Here is a 12571-nt window from a genome sequence, read left to right on the forward strand (position 1 = left end):
AAACTCATTCTCTAACGGCAAGAAATAAATTGTCCAAGATCCAGAATTCATTTTGTAGCATCTATGATAAATTTACTTAGATCTGGTATTCATTTTCTAGAATCTAGGATAATTTGTCCATATTCGGTACGCACTCCCTAGGGTCTAGGATAATTTATTCTAGGTCTGGGATCCATTCTCTGGCGTCTAGCATAAATTTCTCCTGATCCAAGATTCATTCTCTATGGCGTCTGGGCTAAATTATCCACCATATTCGAAATTCGTTTTAATCGTCTAGGACAGTGTTTCCCAACCGGTGTGCCGCGATATCGGCTAAGTGGTGCCGCGAGATATTATGGAGATAAGTCAAAAAAATATATATTACGGTTCATTTAAGGTCTTAAAATAAATTAAATCGAATAATTACTCTCATGCGTGACAGACGTATCGGATAAGTTGCCATCTGGAGGCAGTGTCAGCAATTTGAGGTTTAGCCTGAGTTAGGTCTGGCTGTCCATGTACGGCCCCGTTCAGCGCACAAGATCTCTAAAGAAAGAGGATTCGTTGGCTTTCTAGTTCAATGGTCTAGGGTGCTCACCCGGCAAGTGAGAGGACTGGGGTTAGATTCCCCGCGAGGCCAATTTTCTTTCTTTGATTTATCTTCGCATCAGCCAGCTGCTGAAACCTTCGAAGTAATAACGGTGAGTGACACCACACACACACACACACACACACCTTCGGATAAGCTGATAAAACCTCATTTGTCAACACTTATCAAGACTGCAAGATGCAATAGGTACGTACTTTCCATCTTTTTCCACAGAGAATCTTGACTGCGTTGTCTCACCAGTTGATTTCGCAGACAATGAGGAGGAAATAGATTTCACTGCTTGTGAACGAGGTGAAGTTATTGATCGATTGCACCGATTCCCACACTCAAAGGTAAGTTCACCAAGAAATAGGGAGGGGACGGGGCCGGTGACTGCTTTTTGACTTGAACTGAGAGGAGTATATATCCTAATCTAATAAATAAAACAATTAATGCACACTTTTGCACTTTTCAACATCATACATATATGCGAGCGAGATTCCTCTGCTACGGCGACAATGAAACACAAAGCAAGAAATAGACTACTACTACTACTACTCAACCGTACATGCACCTCGTACACATTCCTCTATGGAATTTCTAACGAATTGGTACATTGGTAGTGCGTGTATGTGTTGTAAACCTAACGTGACGTTTGTTTCGGTGTAATGCTTGTTGTGCGTAGTGCTGCCATCTGTCAAGAAATAGACTGCAAGACCTTGAGGGCAATTTACGTGTTTCGTTGCAAACTGTAAGGCCTGATTTCAAGTATCTTTTCTCTAAGCATCAATCACAAGTTTCACTTTAATGATCAATCGAACAAAACTCTGCTGATGTATTTTTACTCAGTGACTTTTTGTTGTAGTAAATTGTGTTCTGTATTCACGGAAGGGTGCCTCAAGTTTTGATGTCATTCCCAAGGGTGCCGCGAACTACAAAAGGTTGGGAAACGCTGGTCTAGGATGAATTATCCCAGTTCTAATATTCATTCTCGAACGTCTAGGATACTTTATCCAAGATCCAAGACAGAGGACTTCAACGTTCTTCTAGTCGCGAGCACTGCCTGTACCCATCATCAAAAGAAGAGCACCCTTACGGCAAGTTTGGCATACGTATGCATGAAATGAGGACGGTTTCAATCTTTGAATGCAATTTGTACAACATATTTAATTGGGACGTTGATCAAGCGTTCACGTGCACAAGGTCAGAGACGAGCATCGAGCACTCTGGATGCTTCATGGAGCACCGTGGTGCTCGTGAGCAATAGGTTGAAGATGCCTGATCTAGTTTCTATTCTATACCTTCTAAGAGGAATTTTCTAAGATTTACAGGATTTATACTATCTATAGTAATCTAGGACAAGAATCTTCAAACTGTCACTCGCGAGCACCACTGTGCTCTCTGAAGCACCCATAGTGCTCTATTCCTGTGTCTGATTCCGCGCTCGCGAGCATTGTCTTGATTAAACACCTTGTATAAACTGCATTCAAGGATCGAAACCGTCCTGATTTCATGCATACATATGTCAAACTTGTCGTAAGGGTGCTCTTCTTTTGATGATGGGTACAGGCAGTGCTCGCGACTAGAAAAAGATTAAAGGCTTCTGATCTAGAATGACCAAAAGATTCTACGAATTATAGCATGAGTACTAAACATCATAAAAACAAAATTTCGTACGTTTCCTTGGCATCCAGCTGTACCAGATGCGTACAATGGAGAAAGGGGGGGGGGGGGTAGGGGACTCGTGACACCCGCCCAACCCCCCAAAACAACCAAAAACTTGATACTTTTTTTAGTATTTTCGTAAAAAATTTAAAATACACCATTCATATGATATTCTAATCAATTTCTGTTAATTTAAAGAGTTTTTGAGGGTTGATAACTCAGTATCTCCCTCAAGAAAATCCACCAAAGATCGATCTTGCGTACGCCCCTGTCCTGCACATGGTAACACGCTTATCCCAAAGTACACGTAATGCCGTATAAAGATAACATCAAAAGAAAGATGTGTTATCACTCCACGCAATTTTTTTTTTTTTTCGATAACTTAGACCGATCCTCCATGACGTCATCACGAGCGTAAAACGTTTGCCCAATTTTACAAACCGCTCTTAACGTAAATTTTATTTATTTATTTATTTCTCAATAACGTGACGCGTGCGTGTGCCTGCCTGACTTACCTCACGTAGTTTAGTACGTCAAGGCGCGCATATTGATATCCATTCCCACCATTGATAAAGAGAAGCTTCTTGACCGTGAGTTGCAAAACTTGAACTTGCGTACGCAATTAATTATACAGCCGATTTACAGCTCGGGCGACGCGTCACGTGTCTGTTTCTTTTTTTTTTTTTTTTAATTCTGCGCCAGGAGATGTTCGTTGCGCAGTCACGTGCACGAGTGACCAGGAGGTGACATTCATATCTGTCCGCGTAGGAAAAGTCTGACACCCACGTTGTAATTTTACTTCAAACATGCATAATCAACTACAGTGAATCCGTTCTTACGGACAACAACTGGACGAAAGAATTCGTCCGAAAAAGAGGGGTGACCGTTAATCAGGGGTTTGAAATGCGTATTTTTGTTATACAATGGGAAATTATTATTTACCCGCAAAAAGGGGGTCACCGCATCTGGGGGGGGGGGGAGGGTGACCGATAAGAGAGATTTTACTGTACAAACCTGCCGCAGTTGATGTTGATTTGCGATGTATCATGAATCCAGGGCCGTCTCGAGAAGTGCCGTCTTAACGCATGGGCGTACCCGGGCACGGCCCGGTGGCCTCGAGGACGAAGGGGAGGACCTCGTGATAATGAGATCTGGTTACGATTTTTGAGGTAAGCGTGTGAATTGGAAATTACGAATTTCTGGTCATAAAGGGAGGCCTCAGAAAAATCAATTTGCACGAGGGCCCATGATGCTCTTAAAATGGCCATGGTCTTGAGAGCATCATAGGCTTCGGGCAAAGTGACTCTTCTGGAACCAGGCTAGAGGGAGAAATACCCACCTACCAATTTACATACTTATTCTTAAAAATTTTAACCAGATCACATTATCCAGAGGCTCTTTCTGTACTCGAGGGACCTTCCGTGACGCATCGGGTGGGCTCATGCGTTCAGACGGTACTGCATGAACCTCTCATGTACGATTGCCTCTGGGCTGTGATTGGGTATGCCAAAAGGCCCTGTATAAGGAAAGTAATGAAATTAATAAAATGAAAAGTAATAAAAGGAATGAAATGAAAAATAATAAAATGAAAAGTAATAAAAGGAATGAAATGAAAAATAATAAAATGAAAAATAATAAAAGGAATGAAATGAAAAATAATAAAATGAAAAGTAATAAAAGGAATGAAATGAAAAATAATAAAATGAATAAAATTTATCAATTCAAAATTTCTTTTTATTTTCTGAATTTTTATCAAAAAAAAAATCAAACTATTTCTTTTCGTTATTCTTAATTTTTATCGATTCTAAAATAATTTCTCCCCAAAAATTCTAAATTTTTAAACTTTTTTTTCTTATATAATTTATAATTATAATATAATTCAAAATTTTTATCAAAAAATTCTATTTTTTTCTTATAGGCCTATATATATATATATATATATATATGTTCGTGAGCATTTTTTGCGTTTCGAAAATTATTTCTCTTCTTAATTCGGAATTTTTATTAGTTCTAAAATTATTTTTTTCCAAAATTCTGTGAATTTTTATCAATATTGAAAGTATTTCTTCTCTTCAATTCCTAATTTTCATCCATTTTAGAATTACTTCTTTAATTTTTTTTTTTTTTTTAATTTCATTAATATTAACATCTGTAAGGTATCCGACTACGTTGAAAACGTCATTTTGGAAGAAAATATGGATTTTTATTTTTATTTTTATTTTTTATAAAAGCCCTATTTGTTGTGATTCCAAAACGGGCCTTGTTTTGTTTATATGATGCTTAGAATCAAAGTTACGTTCAGTTTAGTGTTGCGTTATTACATACAAGTAATACGCGAATAAAGACTTTAAACGTGTTTTACGAAGAATGCTATTTTTGACATTTTACTTGACTTTGTGACATGATTTTCAAAAATTGACGCATTGCATCCTTACGAAATTTTAATGTGATATTTTGCTATATATTATTGAGGTTATGAACCAAAATCTAAGGTCTATCACATATATTTTTCGAATTACAGTGTTTTATAGGCAAAATGTAGGATGAAATTTCAAAAAATTCACACGTACTTGAACATATTTTGGTGTAACTTATGAACATATCATGCAATCTTTTAAATTTTGGTTCATAACCTGTAACATTACTAGCTAAATGCATTGTGAAAATCACAAAGCATTTCATTAATAAAATTTTTTGCAATCGTGTTTCGAATATCACGTGAATTTTGCCTAAAATTGATTTTTTTCCCCTAAATTCTGAATTTTTATCGGTTCTAAAAATATTTACCTTCGTAATTCTGAATTTTTATCAATCTTGAAATTTTTTTTCTTGATTCGGAATTTTTTATCAATTCTGGAATTATTTCTTTCCTTAATTCTGAATTTCTATCATTTCTAAAATCATTGCTTTTCTTAATTCAGAATTTTTAATCAATTTTAAAATTATTTGTTTCATTGATTCTGAGTTTTTACCCCAATTCTGAATTCTCATATTCGTTCAGTGAGCACATACTGTATTTTTGCTTCTTTTAAGCATTTCTGTATCTTTCGTAAATACATATGCCTTTCTGAATTCTGATCCCACTCCTATCTCCTCCTTCCTCCCGATTTTTTCCCAAATAAGGTTCGGGCCCGAGGCCCTCAACTCGTTAGGACGGTACTGGGAATACAAAGTACTTTTTTTGTGTTCGATTTATCTTTATGCAAAGCATTTCCGGAAAATATTTCGAAGGTTTAAAACAATGGTGCTCAACCTTTTGAAGAATGCGGGGTCACTTCATTACTTTAAAAGCGTGTCCCGTTCCACATACGGGATCTATAAATGTGTAGGTGATCTGGGAATGTGCCGTGGGCCAGTTAAGTGATTTGAAACAGCACCCCAGGTCATTTAAGGGATTTATAAATGTGCCGCAGGTCACTGAAGTGGTCTGCGAATGTGCCGCAGGTCACTGAAGTGGTCTGTAAATGAGCCGCGGGTCACTTAAGTGGTCTGTAAATGTGCCGCGCGTCCCTTAAGAACGGAGATAAGAATGTGCAGCGAGCCACTTGAGTCATCTAGAACAATGCCCCAGGTCTCTTAATTAATCAGTAAATGTGCCGCGGCCCATTCAAGTGATCTGGGAATGTGTGGCGGGCCACTTAAGCGGTCTGGGAATGTACCATGGGTCTAAAAAATCTGGCTATGTGTTACTTTTTTCATTTTTACTAATTAAGTTTGAGGTCACGGGCCCCGTTAGATGACTTCGAGGGCCACGGGTTGAGCACATGTATGCTTTAGAACAAAAAAAAAATTCTCAATTGGCGTTAAGTAATATTACACACGGGAACTTGTTGCGAATTGCGGCATCATCACGTGACGCGCAACAAGGTCCCCCCTGTTTTGAAGGGCAACGTTAGTACCCGCACGTGCCCCCACGTTGTTCTCTCTCTCTAAAGACTCACGTACGCGCGTCGCTCACCGAGTACGCGGAACCAATCACGTAGGCACCTGCTATTATGGTAAGAGACAATGAAACGAAGGCCGCCGTACTGTAAGGCCATCTTTTGAAGAAAGCAATTGACCTCGTTTCACTTTCTCTTTTAAGAAGCTGTTTTCTTTTCCTGTGTGCGACGGGCTTCACGAAGCTGAAAAAGAAGAAGCTTCCCTCTAGCAGGGGCAAAACGTCATTCATAACTGTCAATCCCGACAGAGAAGAGGGTTCTAAGGGGCAAGCATTGAATCTCGAATTCCCACCTCTTTCTCAAATAGGCCCCCCTCTGGAATGCTATTCGAATTTTTTGAAGTTTTCTAGTCTTTTTTAAGGGACGCCACTTTGACATTTTGATCTTTGTTGCTGAGATGATCCCTGTCTTCGAGCTCTCGTCTCCATCTTGGCTATTCATTGCATGGCCCCCACTAGGGTGGGGATAACAGGGCCCAGGTCCTCTGAAGCAAATATTTTTATTTTTTTTCACACTATAAATTCACTATATAGGGAGAGGGACCCGTGAAAAATCCGGAATGGAGTCCCAGCCTAGGGGCCCTGCTGCAGGATATGTGGGGTGGGGACTTGATTTATTGCTTCCTGACAATCACGGCATTACCACAGGCACAAAAATCATTCAACAGGACGGCCACAAAGTCAAGAGCGGGACATCACATGGATTTTCTACGGATATTATAGTGCATTGGTGTTTGAGCAGGGGTTGCTGTGGGTGCTCGAGCACTTGTGATATTTCATAGCAAGGGAGGCCAAGCTCCCCCCCTCCCACCCCCAGAATTTGAGTCGGAGATAAAAATATCTTACATAAAGGCACAAGCTTATCCACGGGTCGAAACCTTTTTTTAACGTCGCTGATATAGTGTGTATAGAAAAATTAAAAATTATACGGGGGTTGTCCGTAAGCTCCCTTCCTTCTCCCAGCATAAGTCGATATAGTCTCCTTTTACTCTGGAGCATGGGCCCCCACATAGGGGGGGAGGGAGCTCTAGCCCGGGGGCCCGGAACGGTTCTCATCATTTTTTGCTTTTTCACGCTACAAATTAACTACAGAAGAGGCCCGTAAAAAGTCTGGCCGAGGGGCCCGCAAAATATCCCAGACTAGGGGCCAGTGCCGTCTTAATGCATGGGCCCACCCGGGCACGGCCCGGGGGGCCTCACAAAAATGAGATCCGGTTTAAATTTTCTAGAATTTACTAGGTAGGGCCTCAGAAAAACCACTTGGTCCGGGGACCCATGAAGCTCTTAAGACGGCCCTGCTGGGGGGCCCCGCTACAGGATGTGGGAAACCATGCTCTGGGGGGGGTGAATCACTGAGGTTATGTATAGTGAACGGGAGGGGGCGAATTTCCACCTTCCACCTATGTCAATAATGCAATTTTTGCATTATTGCCCTGTATCCGCTTATAACTCTGGGGCTAGAAACTTGTGAGGCGGGGAGCCGTGACTACCGTAGCTAAAGGCAGAGGTGTGTTGAGAGAAAATACTGCTACCGTAATCCGGGTGCTGAAAAGCATATAACAGCGCACAATGAGACAATGAGACGGGCAATTTGCCTGTTGTGGCGTTGTATTTGTATTGTATTTGTATTGTATCTGTTCGCGTGGCTGCGATATTTGTGAGCTATTTTGTAAAAAAAATTTAAAATTGTTGCTATTGTAAATTTTTTGCTATTTTTATTTATTTATTTTTTTCATGTGTTTTACTGTCGTATGCATAATAAAGCACCCCTCGACACCCACCGTCCAGCCCCTCATCCGGGGCAATGGCTGAAATTGACGATTGTCAATGAATGGAAGAACTTCTGGCCTGGGCTTTCTCTCTCCCGAACCGAGCACAACTCCGGTCTGTCGCAATGGGAAATTCAGTACCAAGTGAGTTGTGCCGGAAGTGTCGGTGTATGTACCTAACAGTCTGAGTGTGTATCTAGTATACTACTACTACTACTACTTTACCAGGCGTGCACCTCGTACACATCCCAATGCGGAATTTCTAACAAATCGGTTCATGCAGGAACTTGTGCCGCGGTGCGTGCGTGCGTTGCTCTAACGTGTTGTCGGAGTTGTGCTTGTTTCGTGTCCTGGTGGTTCTATACTGTCTCCACATCTTGAAGGAACGATGGTAAATTTTTTAATTTTTATGGCGTGTAAGCAAGCCGCCTGACAGTCGAGTGGTTAGGTGCACTAGCCTCTGACTGTGCAGATCTGGGTTCGAATCCCTGTTCGGGGATGGATGTCTACTAACACTAACAAATTTCCTTTACAGATCGTACTAATCTCTTGGGAATAAGTGAGGATCATGTTAAAAATCATGTTTAAGGTCTACCTGCTCTCTGCAGAGAAACTTTTCGAATGGGGACCAGCTCGCCTTCGCGCCTCAAACTTGGAAAACCGCAGAAAACCAACTTCAACCGACAACCACTGTGCCGCCAATGGGGTTCGAACCTGTGAATATTTTGTACTGCCATCTATATTTGAAATTGTGAGTAAAGTGTAATGATTGAATATTTACACCCTTGTGTACATCTGTTGCTCTCTCTGGCGAGACATTTTGAAGTGGTAGATCAGCTCGAATTCACGTTGAGAACCACAGAAAACTTGCTTCAGCCGACCATCACTACTGTGCGATGGTGGGGGATATGAGTGACCCTTGTCCTCACGATGTATGTCCGTCACTATGATCACACGACCACTCAGCGGCTGGGTCCTGGGCTGAATCTTTTTTTCTTTCTTTTTTTTGTACTACTTTGACAGTACAGATTTACTGACAGTGACCGTAAGTTTTTTTGTTTTTGTTTTTTTTAACGATCTGCTAGGGGGTGAGTCTGATCTAAAACAAACACAAAACTATAAATTTACTGCATAGACCCGTGAAAAAAATCTTGCCAAAATGTTCAATCTAGGACCCGGCTCCAGAATGTTGGGGACGTGACCATCAGATATCATGTTGAAGGTTCTTCATCAAAAAGCAACTAGAAACGGAGTTAAACAACCAGAATTAATTTCGGTCATTATTCGGATGACCATACATCCCGTATTTAAGGAACATTTCCCGTATTTTCATGTAATTTAATAACACATTACTATTACACAGGAAAAACAGACTAGAAAAACAACTAGATGGATAATTTTTTTCCAATTAAATAACCGAAAAAAGACCAGATCTAGTTCGAAAATGACTAACTTGGGAACTGTGAATTCATGTTCGCGATGCTAATCAATTCAATCATAAATGTGCAAGAAGCAAGAATTGGAAAACTCTGTCATGGGGACAACATGGATAACTTCCTAACTGTCGGTTGGCTTTATTAACTTTTGTATCGATGAAGTGATTCCTAAGCGGTATTCCATGGGGTTGGTTCAGGGGGTGCAGCGAATAAAATTATATTGAACGCAGCAAAAGAACTTTAATTCCCGACCCACGCATCGCGGCAATCCAGAGTGCCGCTGAAGTGTTCAAATTTAGACACTTTTGGGAATTTTTGAATTCTGTTCTCAAATTCAGACACTTTTGGGAATTTTTGAATTCTGTTTTCAAATTCAGACACTTTTGGGAATTTTTGAATTCTGTTTTCAAATTCAGACACTTTTGGGGATTTTTGCATTCTGTTCTCAAATTTAGACACTTTTTGGGAATTTTTGAATTCTGTTTTCAAATTCAGACACTTTTGGGAATTTTTGAATTCTGTTTTCAAATTCAGACACTTTTGGGAATTTTTGAATTCTGTTTTCCTATTTAGACACTTTTGGGGATTTTTGAATTCTGTTTTCCTATTTAGACACTTTTTACTTTTGGGGATTTTTGAATTCTGTTTTCAAATTTAGACACTTTTTACTTTTGGGGATTTTTGAATTCTGTTTTCAAATTTAGACACTTTTGGGAATTTTTGAATTCTGTTTTCAAATTCAGACACTTTTGGGAATTTTTGAATTCTGTTTTCCTATTTAGACACTTTTGGGGATTTTTGCATTCTGTTCTCAAATTTAGACACTTTTTGGGAATTTTTGAATTCTGTTTTCAAATTCAGACACTTTTGGGAATTTTTGAATTCTGTTTTCCTATTTAGACACTTTTGGGGATTTTTGAATTCTGTTTTCAAATTTAGACACTTTTTACTTTTGGGGATTTTTGAATTCTGTTTTCAAATTTAGACACTTTTTACTTTTGGGGATTTTTGAATTCTGTTTTCAAATTTAGACACTTTTGGGAATTTTTGAATTCTGTTTTCAAATTCAGACACTTTTGGGGATTTTTGAATTCTGTTTTCAAATTTAGACACTTTTGGGAATTTTTGAATTCTGTTTTCAAATTCAGACACTTTTGGGAATTTTTGAATTCTGTTTTCAAATTCAGACACTTTTGGGAATTTTTGAATTCTGTTCTCAAATGTAGACACTTTTGGGAATTTTTGAATTCTGTTTTCCTATTTAGACACTTTTGGGAATTTTTGAATTCTGTTTTCAAATTTAGACACTTCTGGGAAATATTTTGGAATCCTAGCGAGACAGGACAATCGAAAAAATAAGTGTATTTCGCAAAAGAATTTCCTTCAGCAAAAGAAATATAACACATTTCCCCCATCAGGCCTCTTTTCTCAAACCACGTTCTGACATCGACGAACAGGAAACATGTCCGATAAAAATGATGGCTATAAATCTCAGTACCTTGACCTTAAAAAACATCAAAAAAGGTAAACAGCCTGAAGTCTTTTTTTCTTTTTTCCTGAAGCATCATCGTTGCGTAAGCATTACAAAGTATTCTATTACCATTATAACTCTGGCATATTCGAATCTAAAAACTGATAATATCTATCGTAATTGTTAATCCTGGCTTACAAATGTTTCGGTTTTTTGCTGTTTTTCTCATGCAGTCTAATAAGTAGGTTAAGTAGGTTAGTCACCCCTTACTTTAGAATGTGCTCAACACTTTTCGAGTCGCGAGCACCGTCCGTGCCCCCCAATCGGAATAAAAAGAGCATTCCATATGCAGAGGCGTATTTACTATTTTCTGCCGCTCTTCCACCATTCAAGTCTAATTTTATTGACTCAAATTCGCAGCTCTACGCTGTAACCCATCCTGTCTCTAGGTCACTCATATGGTCTTTCACATACTCACACGCTGTTTTGGTCACTTAAATGCTTGCACACGCTCTAGGCAGAGGCGGATTTAACGGCAGACGCACCGGGGGCTCTGAATTCTGAAGGGCCACGAAAACCCCAAATTTTACACTTATTTCTAATTCAAGAAGCCAAATATTTTCTTTTGCGTCTGGAGCCTCAACCGACTTTAACCCGCCACTGGCTCTAGGTCACTCTTTTGGTTGCTCACTGACCTGGTCCCTCGCTCTCTAGGTCCCTTTCCATGCTCAGACGCGCCCTTGGCCACTATTTTGGTCGCTTGCTGATCTAATCCCTCGCTCTATAGGTCTTTCTTTTGATCATTCGCATGCTTGCAAACTCTCTGGGTCACTCGTTTGGTCATGCTTGCAAACTCTCTAGGTCACTCGTTTGGTCATGCTTGCACACTGTTTTGGTCACTCTTTCTCTTGCGCGCTAAGCTCCACACTCCCCCTACGTAAATACCATAGACTAAAGATATAATATTATTCTAACTCTGTGGTAAATACGCATCTCTGTTCAGAGGCATAATACTCAAATTCAAATCATTCTAATCCTTGATTTGTGGGATATTGATAAACAGCACAAAATCAAGTGCAGGTTGCATCGAGCTCTTTCACATGCTTCAGTCAGTGAGAAATGCGGTGACTGAGAGCAACAGGTCGAGGATTCGAAGAGATAGAGCATATAATGCTGTCCCCGTGGCCGTCGAAGTTATCTGATGTGGTCCGCGACCTCTAACCTAATTTTTAAAAATTAACTAAATCGTTATTCCCACACTTAGGTATTGTTTGGTTAAACATGTGGTTATCCCACATTTCCCCTTTCCACTGCGGATGCCAACGAGACTGGGTTTAAAATCATCTTGAAATGGTTTTCCACATTTGAATAATTCATCTTGAAATCCTTTTAAATTTCAACGTAACCAGCTTCTCTGTAAAAACTTGTGTGATCCTAGTTTCTCATTTCTAAAATTTTTACAAGTCGCTACGCAACAAATTTATAAGAAATTGAGAACCATCAAATATTTTATTCAATTGTGACGTACGACAGATTACCAATTAAAACTCAAGTGGCCAACGTCACATTTCCAGATTACTCAAGTGGCTCGCGACACGTTCCCGAACCAATGAAGTGGCCCCGCGCACTCTCCGAACCACCCTTGCGATAGAGGATGTAAATAAAAATTATTATTATAGTTAATTTTCTCATGTTTCAAAAATTTCAATTTTTTTTTGTACC

The sequence above is a fragment of the Pholcus phalangioides genome, unplaced genomic scaffold (assembly GCF_987345545.1).
Source record: "Pholcus phalangioides strain wild (caught in Gottingen) unplaced genomic scaffold, Ppha-v1.0 ptg000010l_1, whole genome shotgun sequence".
Lineage (NCBI taxonomy): Eukaryota > Metazoa > Arthropoda > Arachnida > Araneae > Pholcidae > Pholcus > Pholcus phalangioides.